The following is a 17,437-nucleotide window of genomic DNA, read 5'->3' as shown; positions in this document are numbered from 1 at the left end:
CAAGAACGATATTATATATTATATTGATTTAAAGTTTCTAATAAAACCAAATTTGAAGTATAGGCCTAATCTATATCTCTTTTAGCTATCCCTGTAACAGGCCGTGGAGGCCCCTATATTTATGAGATGTCGAGACTCCCACTTTTTCTCTAGAGTCTGCTCACAGATGGCGCTGTTGGTGTCAGCATTACGCGTCGGCCGCCCTTTACCTCCAGGAAGATTCCTGGTACTCATTTCTGTTAGAGGCTGAGTTTACCCCAGGGCCACATTGTGGCTAGAAGTTTTAGGTCAATTGAAAAATCCAATAACCTCAACGGGAACCAAACCCTCAACCTTCTAGTTTGTAGTATAGTGTCTCAACCAACTACGCCACCGCGTGCCCCCAATCTATGTTTCGACATTTCTTATATTAATTTCAGTTAAAGAATATAAATGTTCATAATCACTAAAATGTTCTTAATGCATAATGAAATTAACTGAGTATAACTGCTAAACTCTCAGAACTCAACAGAACAGCACTTCGCAGTGCTACAGAAATACCGACGGTGTTACTGTAACTTGCAAACAGAACAGCAAGTACTGAAACATGTATATGTACACGTATATACGTAAACACATATTTTTATGCCACCCTCTTGGTGCTAAGAACGTAATGTTGTGAGCGTGTCTATGTGAAGTCGCCTGTGGGGCGCAGGGGAGTGAGAGAGGGTGTATGTAACGACTGGGTGTGCCTCAATTTTTTAGTGATTTATAACAAGTTCTGCCTTCGTGCAAAAAGAAGTTGAGCGCCACTGGTGTGGCGACAGAGGCGTCAGCTACAAAGCTGTCACAAGTATTTAAACACGGTACCGTCCAAACTTTATCTGAGTCTGATTTGTCTTTGGGTATAATAGGTAGACAGTCTGACCCAGCTGACATCACCCTTTTCAGAAGGATTAACCATTCCAACATTTGATAATGAAAACCGCGAGCTCTGTCAGAGTTGTGTCTCGATCTGCTGATGTGGTGAAACACTGTCAGACTGGAATCGAACCTCATATCAGAGCTGTAGCCTGTCATCATCCAACACAGCGAATATTTAACTGAATATAGGATGAAACGGTGGAGCGAGTGGAGTAAAGCCATTTTGGTTATAACAAGGTTTTATCGTCCACTATTGACCTGACATCAGTACTGGAACAAATCATTCTGTTATCATTACGTTAATGCATTTCTAGAATTTTGTACTCTTCAAAGACGACATGAAATTTCACTCGTTTACTCATAGCGTTTAGTTCCTGGTACACGGCTGCAAGTTGCAGACATTTTTGTGAAATATCAGGAAACATTCGCCGTGCAATTAAAAGTTGTTTTGTGTAAGATTTGAGGTTTTCAAGGTGGTGACTATGAAGAATGTCGTCTTTTTGGGACATGGTGCCGTGTAGATCTGTGTTAATCGACGTTTCGGAGGACCGTATCGCATCCATTTAGAAGGTTACATTGCTGTTTGGCGGTCACATATTGAAGGGCAACTTAGCTATCCCTGGCTAGCCGCCCCCGGTTATCTTCTGTTGTGTGTGTCTTGTGTTTTCACTCAATCTTTACAAACAGATGAAGGCAGAAAGAGAAGTGTCACTTCTGTTCTCTTCTTTTCCGTTCTTCTCTTTGCTACCACCCGTTCCACTTCTCTGAGAGCAGAGCCAGCACCGCTCCTGCTCATTCCATCTGCAGCGGTCAGTCGCTCATGGCTATCAGCTCATCTCTTGCAACAAAGCAATCTTTCCAGTTAATGCAACGGCATTAAATATCCTTCAGTCAGTCAGCCATATGCCTAATTGTTGCATATATCGGGTATAGAACTGCAAGCTATGGAATAAATCGACCGGTAATGTCTGTTGCAGTTGACGGTAAATGCTGCTTTTACGTGGAAGCGTAAGCATATTGTGTGATGCACAAACTGGTGACAGCAATTCATTTCGCCCACTACGTAAGCAGATTACAGTCGGATATAGAGACAGTTAGTCTGTTACCTTACCAGTAAGTCCTACACCCACAAACTAAACAAAAAGAACTCCGTGGCCCGTAGTCCGCAAACGAACTATACCGACGGAGTGACCTCCGCTTGTCTGCGAAGTTAGTGCCAACTTTTGCGGATAGAGTGTGTCACGTGGTCAGCGCAACGAATCCCCACGGCCGTTAATTTCGGTTTTCTAGACCGGAGCCTCTTGTTCCTTGAAAGAGCTCCTCAATTATCCTCACGAGACTGAGTGGACCCCGTTCCAGACCCACTACTTCTCAGAAAACCTGGTTGCGCTGGGAATCGAACCCCGGACCTCTTGATCTGTAGCCAGGAACTCTGACCACTAGACCACAGAGGCGGTCACACAAACTAAACAGTTCGACAAAATACTACGTTCATATTGTTTCCCTGAAAGACAAGTGTAAGTATAAAACACGCGTTAGTACATAACTCCCACACAAACCCTGATTCTCTGTTTCTTGTTTCTGGAAGAAATCTGCCACTCATTCACCTTTCATTTTATAAGTTGTATTGTAGCGTAGTTGGTTGAGGCACCATGCTACAACGCAGAAGGTCGCGGGTTCGAGTCCCGATGGAATGGACTTTTCAGTTGACCTAATGCTTCCTGCCTGGGGTCGACTCAGCCTCTAACAGAAATGAGTACCAGGAATCCTCCTGGGAGGTAAAGGGCGGCCGGCGCGTAAGGCTGACATCACCATCTGTGGGCCGATTGTCTAGAAATTGTGGGAGCCTCGACGTCTCACAACCCTACGGACCTCCATGGCCTGTTACAGGGATAGCTTTATCTTTATTAAAGGAAAATACCAAACATTCTCTACTTTAATTTATTTCATTATTTGCTGTTTTTATTTTATTATCTCCGGTTTTGTAGCATGTGTGAATATACTGTATTCTGTGATATGTCTGAATATAATTCACACAAACGTAAGAAAGTCTTCATAAGTTTACACTGGAGACGGTTAAGTTACTTTCAAGTTTCTTTAAAATGTCCAGAGTTCGAAACATACACAGTGATCTTGTTCCGGTTGTAAATAACTTCACTTTTAGATTACGAAATCTAAAGAGTCCCCTTGCGTTCTTCGTTCCTTTTCCTCTTTTTCCCTTGTAAAATAATTAAAATACAGTACATAATTTTAATACATATTTACATCATTGTCCTACACATCTTCCATTAAAGCGCTATAAAAATAAAATCACGGGGACATTATAGAATGATTTGACTACTAAAGTTAAACAGGGGGACATTTTCCCAAACCATAACCCAGTGTCGTCGTTCAGCCCAGCAAGTGCCATATTTGAAATCTCGCTGAAGTTCGTCTAAAACGAACCATTTAGAAAAATGTGAATGTTGGCGTTTCAGTTCAGTAATAGAATGTGAGAAACTTGCAGCACCTGAAGATGACCCATTTGTGGTCGAAGTATGTAATGTGTGCTGTATAAATAAATAAATAAATAATAAACTATGCCGTGCTGACGGTAAAATTATATATAGGTTAGTCTACAACGTTTGAATATTTCCGTAATATTTAATTTAAATCTTAAAAGAAAATCCAAACACAGGCTGTTCGGCAGAAGTTAGAGGCTGTGATAGCTTTTTTTTTTTGTTGCTAGTGGGTGGGACTAAGTCCCTTGTACTGCGGCCACTTCTGGCCTATTGTGCCAGTCCCAGATGATAGGTGAGGGTGATTGTGGAGCAATTGGTGGAATGAAGATTGGCAGGGGAAACCGAAGTACTCGGAGAAAACCCGACTTTGTCCACCACAAATCCCACTTGACCGAACCCGGGCCGCCGCGGTGGGAAGCCAGCGACTAACCGTTTGAGCTATGGCGCGGCCGAATGTGGCAGCTTAGTAGGAAGAATGTGTTGAAACAATTACTGCCTGCTGCCGGAAATACGTGCCCCACTGCAACTTGTCTACCACAATTCCGCACGGAGTGCGGTGGAATTGAACCTGGGGCTCAGAGTGAGAGACCGGCGTCTAACCCCTGGACTGTGGTTCGACCATTGCTCTATATGCTAATGCAAGCGGTTAGCGCGGTAAGGCTCCGTGTGGGTACAGGATGCGGGGGACAGAGCAATCTCAACCTTATTACAAACCATTTGAACTGCCGCGATGCGCAGGCGTCGGTGAGACAGGAAGTAATGGTATTACACTCGCAGGCAATGCGTCTGGGAGTTTTCCGTGCAGAGTATGGGGTGAATTAGAAGCGTCCTCTTGACGCGAGACTCTTGTTTTGCGGAAGTGGAAACAGTTCTTCCGTCCCTCTGATTCCTGACTATCTCCTTATATATTTTTTGGGTCATAGTTGCTCAGCCGTTCAAGAAATTTCCCACATTTTTTGGAATGCGAACGTGCATCACAGTGTTCAAGAAAGGCTGCAACTGGGCCCTATCTTGAGCCAACAGATTGCGGTCCATATCCTCAAACCATTTTGAACCTACTCTTATATTTCCATCTACGCCTTGGTCTTCCAAGTCATCCTTTCTCTTCAGGTTTTTCGATTATAATTATTTGAAGTTTATGGTTTCTCTTTCGATCTTATCTTCCTCCGTTTAATTAGTGTAGTTATGGGCCTATCTAATTAATAGAAAGGCTCTGAAGTCCTTTTCCTACTGAATAATTCACTAAACAGTGAATAAATTAGTCTTGTATGGTTTAATTCTAAGTTTTTTTTTTTAATTTGAGCCACTCAGCAGCGGCAATTCTTTGGACTTGTAGTCAGGAGATCGTCAGTTCGAATCTTATACGGAATATCGACTTTCCTGACCTACTTTCATTGTGTTTTTCCTTAGTCCCTCCAGGCAAACTCAGAGATAGTACCCAGAGCAGGCCACGGCCGTTTCCTTCCAAATCCTTTCCCATTTATCAGTCCTCATATTAGTGTACCCTATACAGTCTAGATACTTATAGCAACGTGAAGCAAACCATAGAAAATAAATAGGCCTGAATGAAGATGGCGTTTCTTAGTACGAACATCATAGCAGCAGGCCTTCCCTCGCTTTAATTGTCTCTGATCTTGAAGTGTTATATCTTCTGGGATACACCGCCGTTTAGTCTGCTGAAAGTCAAGCGACGTTTAGGAGGAACATATTGGCCTTCATCTTCAGGACTAAAGAGTAACCCAAGAAGAACTTGCTGTTTGCTTTTCAGCTGTTTTCATGCTGGTTTCTTGCTTGGCTTATTCTTCTACCCTGAAGATGGAGGCGATATGTTTCTCCGCAACGTCGGTTGCCTTTTAACGGACTACACAGCGTTGTACGTATCTAAGAAGATAGAACTCTTGTGAGACCCTCAGGTGCTCGGGCTCTAAAATTCTTCACGGAACCTGGTCCATATGCAAGTGGATTTGAGAAGTACGCCAATGAATGCTTGAGTTTGACGTCACTGGTTTGTAGACTGATGTAATGATGAAAAAAAAGAAACACAGACAGAGATATTTATGTAGACATTTTAAAATCACTTTCAACCACCCATTACATGAATTAGCATTGAATCTTATAAGCGTCTAACAGAAAGGCGCAGCAGGAATTTACTTGTACGCTGACGGCCGAAAATCGTAGCAGTTTTATTACACCGTACAGGAATTATGTTTATACCATTCGCGGGTCTTGTATCATTCAAATCACGGTCGATCCTAGCCATAAAGCTTGACGACATCAAAGTGAAGTGGCAGTCAGCCACGTACAGCAGCGTCACACAGCGGCCCACGTGCAGTGGCAGGCTAATGTAATTGTGTGCGCTGATGTTCTCATTATTCAACAGCGTCAATTCGAGTATTGCTTGTGGTGCCTTCGCTCAGTCTTCAGCAGTGAATTGAAAGAAATAAAAAGAAAAGAGCGTAAGTAATCCAGAAGGAAAATGCACTTCCTCCCCTCTCTGCGTCTGTCTACACACACACACACACACTGTTTTCTCTAGCTAAAGCTGTTCAGATTTCGTCTTCTTACTCTACCAAGTGTGTAAAGGATGTACAGTCTGAGTCATAAATATGTGCCATATATCAGTGCTGAACAAGACGAAAGATTTCGTAGAATGCCGAGTTAATATTTCTACGAAGTCCTATACGAGTACTTCTGTCAGAAACTCGTGACCCCAGGATGTATTCTTGGATGGACCACAGTAAGCAAAATACAGCCAGGAAGGTATATATCAGTTGCTTTCCTTAGCTACCGGCAGAGGGATTCTTAGGGATCTCTTTAAGCTCTGAAATTTGTTCTTATCATTGTGATACAATGCACATAGCATTAAAGTCTGCAACATTTAAAGTTGTGTTTCTGCCCCATGAATATTCGACGATACGTTTAAGTCCGTAGCGGCGAAATATTTCCAATTCGAATGCCAAAAATAAATGCATTTAAAGAAATTGCGTGTGAAGCAAATGTTTTATATACTTTATACGAACAGTAGTTGACATACATAAAAATTCTTATATATTTTTCTCATGTTTCTCTAAAATTGTGTGAAGACAATACAAAATTACCCTTTGCCTTTAGAAACGTGTAAAACAAAACTGTCTCGCGACTGACCAAAGCCTCGCGTGTCAATATTTCTTCGTTCCTGACTGAGATCTTGAGGTGTCATTTGTTCTCTAGTACACGTATGAGATAAATCATTAATGATAATTCTTCATGAAAATCCTTTTGACAAGAACGCTTCTAGCAACATCAAGATGTATCGTAGGAAGACATTTTCTGAGAAATGAAGTATCATAGCGGCTTATTATTACTTACTTACTTACTCATGGAGCTGAGCCCTTCTTGAGAAGCTGCCAATTGTGCAGCTACTCAAGAACTTCCGAGTATTTTATGGAACCCGAAGGTTCATTACCGTGTTCGCAAGAACACTCCACTGGTCCCTATCCTGAGCCAGATAAATCCAATCAATACCATCCTATCTCTCTAAGATCCATCTTAATATTGTCCACCCACCTACGCCTTGGTCTTCCCAGTGATCTATTTCCTTCTGGCTTTCCCACCAATATGGGCTTAATATCATTATGATTTCATTATTAATATGTTTATTACTTTTATAAATGTAAGACATCAGTTTGTAATTTTGAGCGAAGCATATTTTAGGCCCTCCATTGTCCCCTGTTATTTGTTCTCTTGCTGACTTAAAGCCTTTGTGAATCGATACAGGATTCCGACCCCAAATTCGCTAGACGCTAAGAGTTGCCTGAGGCTTGTGGTCGATTGGTAATTAGGAAGGCGCTAAGGTTAGGGCGTCGTGATACCAGTTAATGCTCGAGTTAAGTTAATTCCACACGCTACAGAAGCAGCATATGGGGACGAAATAGGAATACTACAGCTCCGACGTACAAGCCGACGCTCGGGTTAAGGAGTTCATTCTTCGGGCCTGCTCTTAGGCAGTTACAAGTGCAGTACGAACAGGGAACTGCTTCGTACTCGACGGTGAGCAAGTGGGGGGAACATGTGACATCACTTGGAAGACAAATTAGTTGATGATACGAAAAGAGGTCTCATAGTCATAGCGTGTGAGAGTGTGGAATAGACTTATCCAGCCCAGTAAGAAATCAGTGACGAGTCATTGTGAACACGGCAATAAGACGGGGTGTTCCATGGGGGCAGTCTGCGTTTTGACGAACTGATCAGCTAGTAACTCTTACTCCACTAAGATAATTATTTAACCAAGAATTTATAAACATTAATGGCCTATTTAAAACTACAACCCCGTCTCGAAAAAGACCGAAAACACCCTTAGTCATGGAGAGACAACAGTCCGTCTGAGACTGGAACGGAGTACCTCTCGAAAACAAGTATCGCTTGTGTCTGCATGTTCTAGGCCCGTAAGTTTCAACTGACTACGAGTCTGCAAGTAGTGCGTTGCGATTTCTTCTAACTTTGTAACAAAGGACCACAAATCAGCGGCATGAATTGTTAGAAGAGAACTTGCGTCTGCGTTTGCGCTTGTCCTTACCGGCTTTCACAGACAATGACAATCAATTACCATTCATATCAGAATTTCTCATTCAGTCCCTGACAGGAGCTTCTGAACCGTTAAACAAGGCAGACACAGTAGCCGGAGAGATGAGTTCAGATTATGAAGCCGGCTGAACACCCACCAATAATCAGCAGACAACGGCCATCGAGGTGAGACATTCTGCGACTGTTTAACTGCACAGGGCCATTGTAGGCCAGATGGTTTTTAGTATCGAATGTTGAGGTTGAGTGTGACGTGTGAGAATGAGGTAGTACTTACTCGGAGAAGCTCTCAAAACGTGGATTCGTGCCGAAGAAAAATCGCATTTCACACTGTTGCAGCCAGTGGGATATAGGAAATGAAAACAAGGCACCTAGGAATACAATCTGAAGAGGAAAGTAACCAATTAGAACGCAGTCTGTCGGAAATATTCTGTTATTTTGAATATGGGATAGCGGTTTGGATGTATACGTATATAGTACTGAAACAAACATTTTCTGTCTTGTAGAAAGGTCTGGAGCATAGACCGAACAAAACCTGAAACAAGGTTCCAGGTTGCCTCACGTTGTTATCCCGGAAATTCTCTCCAGTGTCTGCCAGTCCACCACTGAAACTATTGCATCAACAACACCGAGTCTCTCTAATCTCCTCCAGTCGGCGAATGACGTTGATAACGTTCTTATACAACTACAAATGACATTTATTAACCCTCACGAGAGCTTCGATATAACAGTTGTGGCTAGGTTAGGATCTACAGTAATTAGTCTCTCTTAAATGCCAGTTTGATTATATATATATCTCTGACAATAATAAATTTATGGCCTGCGGGAAAAGGGTTGGATCCTCTAGAGTTTAATGTTCGTATATTTGGCATGTACTCACACAGTAGCATATATAGGGTCTGTTCCACTGAGGCCGTGTTTGCGAAATATCTCAATGTACAGGATGATTCTAAATTATTGTCGGCATTTTCGTAGCCTATAATTTTCAAACCAAAAATAAAAAAAATAAAAAATAAAACTGTTAACGGAATATGAAAATGTAATGCAAAAGTTTTATTTTTCCTACAATCAATACTGCAGAATGACAGACAACTGCAACATGCGCGCCTTTCATAGCGCGACAAATACCCGTTGTTCCTGGATTCAGAATTACTGGGTTTTTGGACTTTCTCCATTGTCAGAACCCTTTAGAATGTACTTCCTGGATTCGATCAACATCCTCCTCAGAAGTGCTCGGTCTTTCCACTCCTTTTCGGTGCAAAACACTACCAGTCTCTTGAAATTGTTTTGACCAGCGTCGGATAGCGCTATCTGAAGGCGGATCTCTTCCATATTGAGTTCTGTAACGACATTTCATTTTCATAACGGAGTCTGTTTCGAAAAACCAAACAGCGTACGTTGCTTTCTCTTTAACAGTCGCCATTTTGAATTATGACGACATGTTTTCTCCAAGACAACAATGAGGTAAGTACAGCGTTATAAAATAAAACTTTTGGAGTTACACTTTCATATCTCTAGCAGTTTCATTTTGGTTTTTCCACTTGGAAAATTATAGGCCATGGCAACACCGACAATAATTTAGAATCACAATGAACTTTCACTTCAGATACTCTAACTGAAATTTCCCCTGCCAGTCTTCATTCTACCAATTGCTCCACAATCACCCTCACCTATCATCTGTGGCTGGTACAATAGGCCAGTAGTGGCCGCAGTACCAAGTGGACTCAGTCTCACCCCAATAAGAATAAAAACACGCAATAATAAGCCAGGCTGTGTTTTCTATGTCGTCCTCGCCACGCCCAGTGCTGCTAACGGAAAAATCAACTCGCAGTCTGACACGTGACACGTGTTTTCTGTGTGGTCTGCGCCACGCAATAATAGAGGGGCTCTGTTTTCTGTGCGTGGTCCTTGCCGAGAGGATATTAGAGAATACGGGAATGGAAATTGACTTCACCTGAGTTCGGAAGTTCCAAGGTTACAGCAGTGTGGCCAGAAGAAGAATTAGAAGTCTGCCTGTGAAGAATTAACTAGTGATTAGAGGGTTTTAGTTATGTTTAATAATTGGGGTGTGTTTTTCAGTGAGACTGTTATAGTTCCTGTGTTTTAACTGCATTGCCAGGAGGGGAAGAATGTGTGTGACAGTGAATTATAAAGTGTAGAAATAGCGATAGCGCTGTAATTACCTGTGGTGCGTATAAGGGGTAAGTAAACCCGTTCATCCAATCCCGAACACCCGCCGTTACTCACCGATACACGTGACAATATCATACCAGTGGATTCCTTATCATGGACCGCACTAACTCTGTGTCTGCGGATACTGTTGTGTTGTCATAACCGTTTCTTTTTTATTTCAATCAGTACGAACAGATAGTAATGGATTTCGAAGTCTTGCTGTTACTTGTACCAGTATACACTCCTATGTTCTTGTTGGTAACTTTTAAAAATAGTTTATTAAGCTACAATCTTTACATAAAGCTCAAATTAACGTTTAATAAATAATGAGAAGTTTGAGATCCTTAACTCATTTTCAGAAATATTAACTCACATGGGTGTATGTTAAATTGAAATAAATTTTAAACTTCACGCCGGGTCATGAGGGTAAATCCTGTGAGGATATAAATACACCTTGCACTGTCACCTCAATACGGTACCTGAGGCTCAAGCCATTAGTCTTGGAACCAGGTGTCACTGAAATTATATTCGCGATAAAATATATGCCAGCACATTTGTTTCCTTTGAACTTACAAAGTTCTGAAACTTTTTCGTACATGTTATCCGTGGTATAGTTCTCTTTGGTAACTAATTTTAAAGCTTTACTTTGTTATACTTGAAGTTGTTATTGAAAATATCATATAGACTTATGTTGCAATTAACTTTGGGTATCGAATGATTTAGGAGTCCGTTCAAAGTTAACCAGCGTTTAGGAGGAAATTATCACCTTTAGATTTGAAAGGTTAGCTAAGCCAAACGAAGCTTTTTTGCCCTGCTTGCTGGTTATTTTATGCAGGTTTCTTGCTTGACTTACACTTGAATCGTGAAGAGAGAGGCGGCATATTCCTTTGAAACGTCGGTTAACTTTTATCGGATTACACAACGAAACATTCCTTGAGATAGAATTCTTCATAACTGCTTCTGTGATAATCTCATGTCCTGCATAGTTTTCTTGTTCTTTTTCGACTATAACGAAGTGTCTGAAGGAAATGTCACCACAACATATTAAAGTCTGAAATATGTATCTTGGAAATATATGAAGAATTAGATCTGAGTATATGTAACGCGGAAACGAATGAGGGCTATCTCACGGAGTAAACGATCAATCTAACGTACATAATTTCCTTTCTTGCCCACATAACATGCAATTTGGTTTATTCTCCAGTTATATGAATAATTTGCAATTTAATGTCACAAAGCATGCTACACCCAACGCACTGCAGCGTACAAATCTGGCGTACTAACCGAACAGATTCCATTTTAGTCGAGTCGAGACTGACTCAATATGGCGCTTCAAAACAGACCCATTTGTTTTGTTTAGAATTCTGTACAGCTTTCTCACACTATTTAAATGGAGTCGAATGAAGCTGAAAGCTACCTCTGTAGCATCTTCGACGGGCTCCATTCGGTTAGTAGACTAGACTCTTGCAGTGTGGCTAGGTACACAGGGCTCTTGTACCAACCAGATCAGCCTGCCTTTGTAGCGTCTCGGTCACAGTTATGGCTACCGATCCCAGTTCACTCAAGTCGAGCCGGGTCTGCTGCTTAGACAGGCCCGAAACTCCATTTGATGCGTCACGAACGTCACAGAGGGTACAGAGGGATTCTCTGCAAGCAAATGAGTCTTCATTTGTAGAATCTCAGTGAGTCGCAGTGGGTTCGATTAGTGATAAAAAAAAGATAGAAAACGTCAAACTAAGAAGAGAAGTGAAGAAGGAAAGAAAGAAATCCGGAAAGATAAGAGGAAATAAATGATCGAAACGCGCTGTAACTTACAAATGTGAATGCATTCTCCATGTGTACCCACGTTAATATAACGCATGGCAGCAGAATAGCTGTTTTAAACCGCGCAACAGCCTCCATCTTATCAAATGTCCTGGTAGCTAACAGAAGGACTTAAGGGAAGGTTGAACTCTTTTATAAATCGTATTTAGCGCTGAGAGTCGTGAATATCAGCTGTAAGAGGAACGTGTACCTTCCAACACATGCTTAAACTATGTCTTCTATTTACGTAATTTTTTTCTCTGATACAGACAGTCTGAACACCAAACTTTACTCAACTGTTTCTCAGCAGGCATCTTATTAATTTTCTCGCTAATAATTCCAAGACTTCTTACGTCTAAGCGCTCCAAATCTCCATCACTGCGAACGAGACGCTTATGACGTACGTACCGTAATTTCCTTGCAAGAACTGTCCATAAATTGTGTGCTGTAATGTGAACCCTACAACATAGTTACTGCGTACATTTCCGAGCTTAAATTCGCCAGAGAACAGAGAGCTGTAACAATACTCGAAACATAACAAGCATATAGTAAAGACCGTACAGGAAAATCATTCGGTTTATGTGTCCTATTCAGAGTTGCCTAAAACAAGGAGATGCAAGAAAGTGAGGGAGGACTTCGACTGACGAGGACACCTCAGCTTCTGAAGATCATGAAGAAAGCAGTCTTCTGGGATGTGGCGCCGTATAGATATTGTGTTAACCGACGTTTCGGAGGAACGTATCGCTTCCATCTTCAGGGTATAAGAAAAGAAAAGAAAATCCGCAAGCGAAGAACCAGCGTGAGCAGGTGCAGATAGACCGAATCTAAAAGGTTATATAGTCATCATGTTGATTTAGTGGGCGAAAATATAAATACCATTACGAAATCCTACAAACACTACTGAGGATTTGGTCTAAAATAACTCAGGTCCAGTGTTTCATTATCTGTCAGCACCAAGAGAACAACAGAATTGTTTTTAGACTTATTGCACTTTAATATCATACTAAAATATGTGTATCTTAAGAAAGTTTCTCAATTCTTCGAAAGTCTATTGGCACACGCATTTAAGGACTTATGCTAAGTGAAATTATTGTTGATTCCACCTCAGACGTTTGCATATTCGCCACGTTTACATTATTGGGATGCGGTAGTTTTAATCACAAAGCCTTTAAGTGAAGAGGCTGCCTGTAGGTGTGAAGATAATTCAAATGAATTTTAAGGGAATGCCATGGGGGTTAGTGGTGGGATGTTTTAAACATGGGTAATTTCTTGAGCGGCTGCGCGACTGCTAGCTTCCCAAGAAGAACTCTCCTGTACAGAGATAGTTAGTTGGGGGGGAAACTGGGGTACACTTCTATTCCATGCTTGACGAAAATCCGCCAATCAGAATGTTCTGAAGGGGAGCAGACACGTGACAACTCGGCCTTGATACCGTCATTACTTAAGGAGGAAGAAGGATAAAGATGAGATGATCCGTAAGCTAATGATAGAAGCGCTTCAGATGAAGGCTACGCGACATAATTCTGGCGTTCCCAACAACGGCATCCTGAAACTTGAAACTGACCCATGCAAATTAATGCAATTGTAAAGGAAACTTGACACTTGTTACATTGCTGTGTGTTTAAACAAAGGCCTTGAATATTACGGCGTAGCACTGTGATGTACACATCTATCGGGCTCTCCCATTGCTGGCTAAAATGGGTGAAATCATGAGATTTTCTGAAAAAGCGGCTCATGAGAAAAGGACAATTACTGAGACACCGATACCTCGTTGAGAAAATAATTCTAAACAGTATCTTACTGCAGGTTATATGAAACGATATGTTATGGTTTCCCTTGAGCAGATCACGGAAGCTCCTCAAACCATGGAGGAAATGAGGCGGTTCCTTCCAAGGTGAGCTGTTCGCTTGACTTTCAGCTGCTCCTGGCCCTTGTACTAACAATCTTTGGGTTTTCTTTTCCTCTTATCCTGATGTCCTCTTCAGGGGCTACGGTCTCTATCAGGCCATCTGGAACCACTCTCTTCTTCCCGATCCCTGGCTCTGTTTGGCCGCTCCTGTTTTACTCAACTCGTTTTCCTTTCATCTCTCTTCCCTGTAACCAGACAGATTCTAGAACTTGTTTTCTTTTACTCTGAAGATGGAGGCAAGATATTCTTCGAAAGTCTGGTATCCTCCTACCGGATCCCTCGTTATAATAACACGGAGTGTCACAGCATAAATCTTCATGACCAGTCCCAAATTTCGTGTTCTATAATTAGACGCCATTACAGTTTAAGGAGAAAAATACGCAGGACTGAGTTTTGTCTTTCAGCTACATGTACAAGTATGTGTACTGTGCACCCAGATCTGAAGCTTGGGATTTTAACGTTTGTTTTATGTTTGTTACAGGTGAGAGTTTTGGTCCAGAAGTTATACATAACGTTCATGGCACTGCTGGTGAGTCCATCATTTCAACATCACGTGATGAATGGTCAATTGAGCTTTCGATATCGGAGATAATTAGTGCATATCTGATGAAACGAATTATTCCAATAATAGCACGAAAATGACGAAAACTGATCTTGCTGAATGAAATTTCAAAGAAAATACCAACATGTTATGATGCGCAGGTTGCAGTTTCATAGGAATTTAATATTCGCATTTACTTGTACATCTGTGATGAACCGGGATAGCGCAGTCGGTATAGCGACTGGCTACAGACTGGACCACCGAGGGGCCGGAGTTCGAGTTCCAGTAGTAGCAAGAATTTTCTCTTCTCCATGTCGTCCAGACCGGCTCCGGGGTTCACTCAACCTCCTATCCAGTGGGTACCGGGGGCTCTTATCCCGGGGTAAAGAGGGAGAGGCGTGAAGCTGACCACTCACCTCTAACCAGTGCCGAGGTCAAGAAAATATGGATCTATATATCCACTCCCCATACGCCTTAATGGCGTAGTGTTTAATTAGTTAAGTATAGGGACAAATTTACTTTACCTTTACTTGTACATTTATAGCCCAGGTATTTACTACCCAGGAACGTTCATCTGGCAACGTAACTCGTTTCTGATGATGACAATATTTTGATTAACGAGGCTATAGAGGAGCAAGACAGTGGAACAAATGGGCTGTTGGAGAAAATTGCAGAGTAAGAAGTTTCATAATTTTACTTTTTAGCATGTGGCATCTACACCGTTACACTTTTAGTGATTATTGAAATAATGTGCCATCCAGTGTAACAAATTTAATAGGATAGATGCAGAGCATCACGTGTTTCTGATCCTTGCCACTCAGAGGCAAGACGGCAAAATGAATTTAGCTTTACTCTTCATGTAAATTTTACACAGTTACAAGTTATATATTTTTTATAAAAATGTATTTCTTGGAAAAGTTTTTGCTGTAATAGTATAGCTTGTTAGGTCTCTCTGCCTCACGTGCAGCGCACAAACACTGCTACAAGCCGCTATCTGCCTTCCTTTGCGTGATGTTGAGCTCTTTATGTTGTTCAAGATTTGGGGCTCTCGCGGCGAGTAAATGCGACAAAATATTCCTTGGCGATCAGCCACGTCAGTGTTGAGTTAAAAACCAACGTTTCGGATATATCCTCCACTTCTATTATCAGGGTCGATGTGTCATATTGACCCTGTCGACGGATGTTTCACATCCACCCTGATGATGGAGACGTAGGATATCTCTGAAACCTTTGTTTGTAACTTAACATCGACACGGTTGAGCGCTCGAGAACATTTTAGCACACAGACAAGAGTCTGGTATTCACCCTTCATTCTGTCAAGCAGCATTCATAGTATAGTTAATATGGAAAAGTAGATCTAATCGAGTTCTTCTAGTAAGTTTAATGCAGTGGGCGCTTTCTCTGTTAGCTACTCCTCGCCAAGTACTGTTAGGATAATTGTATGATGAGCGAACTGGGGCATGGAGCTCATGGAAAGTTAAGAAATTCACATATTTCGTTCTGAAACCCGAAAGGGGGCAGAGCACGTGGAAGACCTTGGAGTACATTGGGACACAATATGCAACCGGGATTTGGGGTTCTCTCATGAAGAGTTTATCTTCTGAGATATATCGCCGTGCAGTCCGGTGAAAGTCAGCCGACGCTTGAACATGTCGCTTCCATCTTCAGGTCACTCAAGGCATGGGTGTCCGTGTTGTGTGCGTTTATTCTATGTTTGTATTGTGTGTAGGTAGAGGCCTTGCGATGGGCTGATCCCCCGTCTAAGGAGTCCTACTGTGTACAGGATCAAGAAACAGTAAAAGTGGCCAAGGTCCAACAAAGGGTTGTGGAGTGATGATGATGATGATGATTATAATAATAATAATAATAATAATAATAATAATAATAATAATTCATGGAGCGGAGCCCTACTTGAGAAGCCGACAATTGTGTAGCTACTCAAGAACTTTCCAGAATTTCGTGGAACCCGAAGGTTTATTATCTTGTTCACAAGAGCAACAATAACAATAATAATAATAATAATATCTTGACAAGCCGAGAGACTGTCATTCTCTTGAAAGTCTTAACTCCATAGAACGAATCACTTGATTCATTAGTCAGTTAATTATTACATGAGAAAGCATATGAGGTGGAAATATTATTCGGAAAATGAAAATAATTAACAAGTCTGCAGTTTCGAAGGTCTGATACAAACAGGAATTTAGGTGTGTTACTGAAGTGTGTCCAGGGTGTTGCAGTATTAACTGAGAGTTGGTCAGTCCATCATGATGTACAGTGACTGACATTTATATAAGATTTTAGGTTCTCACAGAGGTAACTATGAAGAATGTCGTCTTCTGCGATGTGGCGCCTGTTCAACTTGTGTGACCAACTTTTCGGAGGAATATATCGCCTCCATCTTCAGGGAAGGAAAATCCTCGAGCGAGGAACCGTCGTGAACAGGTGGCCGCAGACTCTAGCCACCTGCTGACGGTGGTTTCTAGCTCGTAGATTTTTCTTTCTTGAAGATGGAGGTGATATGTTCTTCCGAAACGTCTAATCACACAATATTTACACGGCGCCACATCCCAAAAGGCGAGATTTGACCTTTACTTTTTCGATATTGGCCTTCAAATATTGATATAAGATAATTTCGTAAACCCTTAGTTAATTTGATGACTTTAATGACTTCGTTCTACAACCAGACTTTCGTCCTTAAACCAGTGCTATTAACAAAGTAAATAAAAAGACGTTCTGTGTCTCATTCTACCCATAAATCAAAACTATTGTAGCTATCAGAATCATAAATTGATGAAAATTATGCAGATTTCCGGGCCACCCTTTTCATATTAATTAATTTGTTCTGTTTTTCTCGCTTGAAAGATTAAATAGTTTAGATAATCAGACCTGTTACGTATGTCGAGCGTCAAAATTACCTTATTTCTGAAACTACGCCAAATCTGAAAGGAAATCTTAGCTACTCTGAACGTGTATTGTGAACGCTTGCACATTTATGTTACAGTCTCACAGACAATTTTGAACGTTTCATGTTTCATCAGGAACATACTG

The 17,437-nt window shown here is 41.4% G+C and overlaps 1 protein-coding gene across 3 annotated transcripts in view; it reads left to right on the top strand.

Moving 5' to 3' along the window:
• LOC111870614 (irregular chiasm C-roughest protein) overlaps positions 1–17,437 on the top strand; it is a 525,714-nt gene that overhangs the window by 109,512 nt on the left and 398,765 nt on the right. The window contains exon 1 of one of the 3 annotated variants that reach the window (XM_033753921.1): positions 14,329–14,377. The exons of the other annotated variants lie outside the window; for them this stretch is intronic. The gene's annotated coding sequence lies outside the window, so the exon portion shown is untranslated. Of the gene's footprint in view, positions 1–14,328; positions 14,378–17,437 lie in introns of those variants that run through there. 3 annotated transcript variants of the gene reach the window in all.

The sequence above is a fragment of the Cryptotermes secundus genome, unplaced genomic scaffold (assembly GCF_002891405.2).
Source record: "Cryptotermes secundus unplaced genomic scaffold, Csec_1.0 scaffold363, whole genome shotgun sequence".
In the NCBI taxonomy this organism is placed as follows: domain Eukaryota; kingdom Metazoa; phylum Arthropoda; class Insecta; order Blattodea; family Kalotermitidae; genus Cryptotermes; species Cryptotermes secundus.
This window is presented reverse-complemented; position numbering and strand designations above follow the sequence as displayed.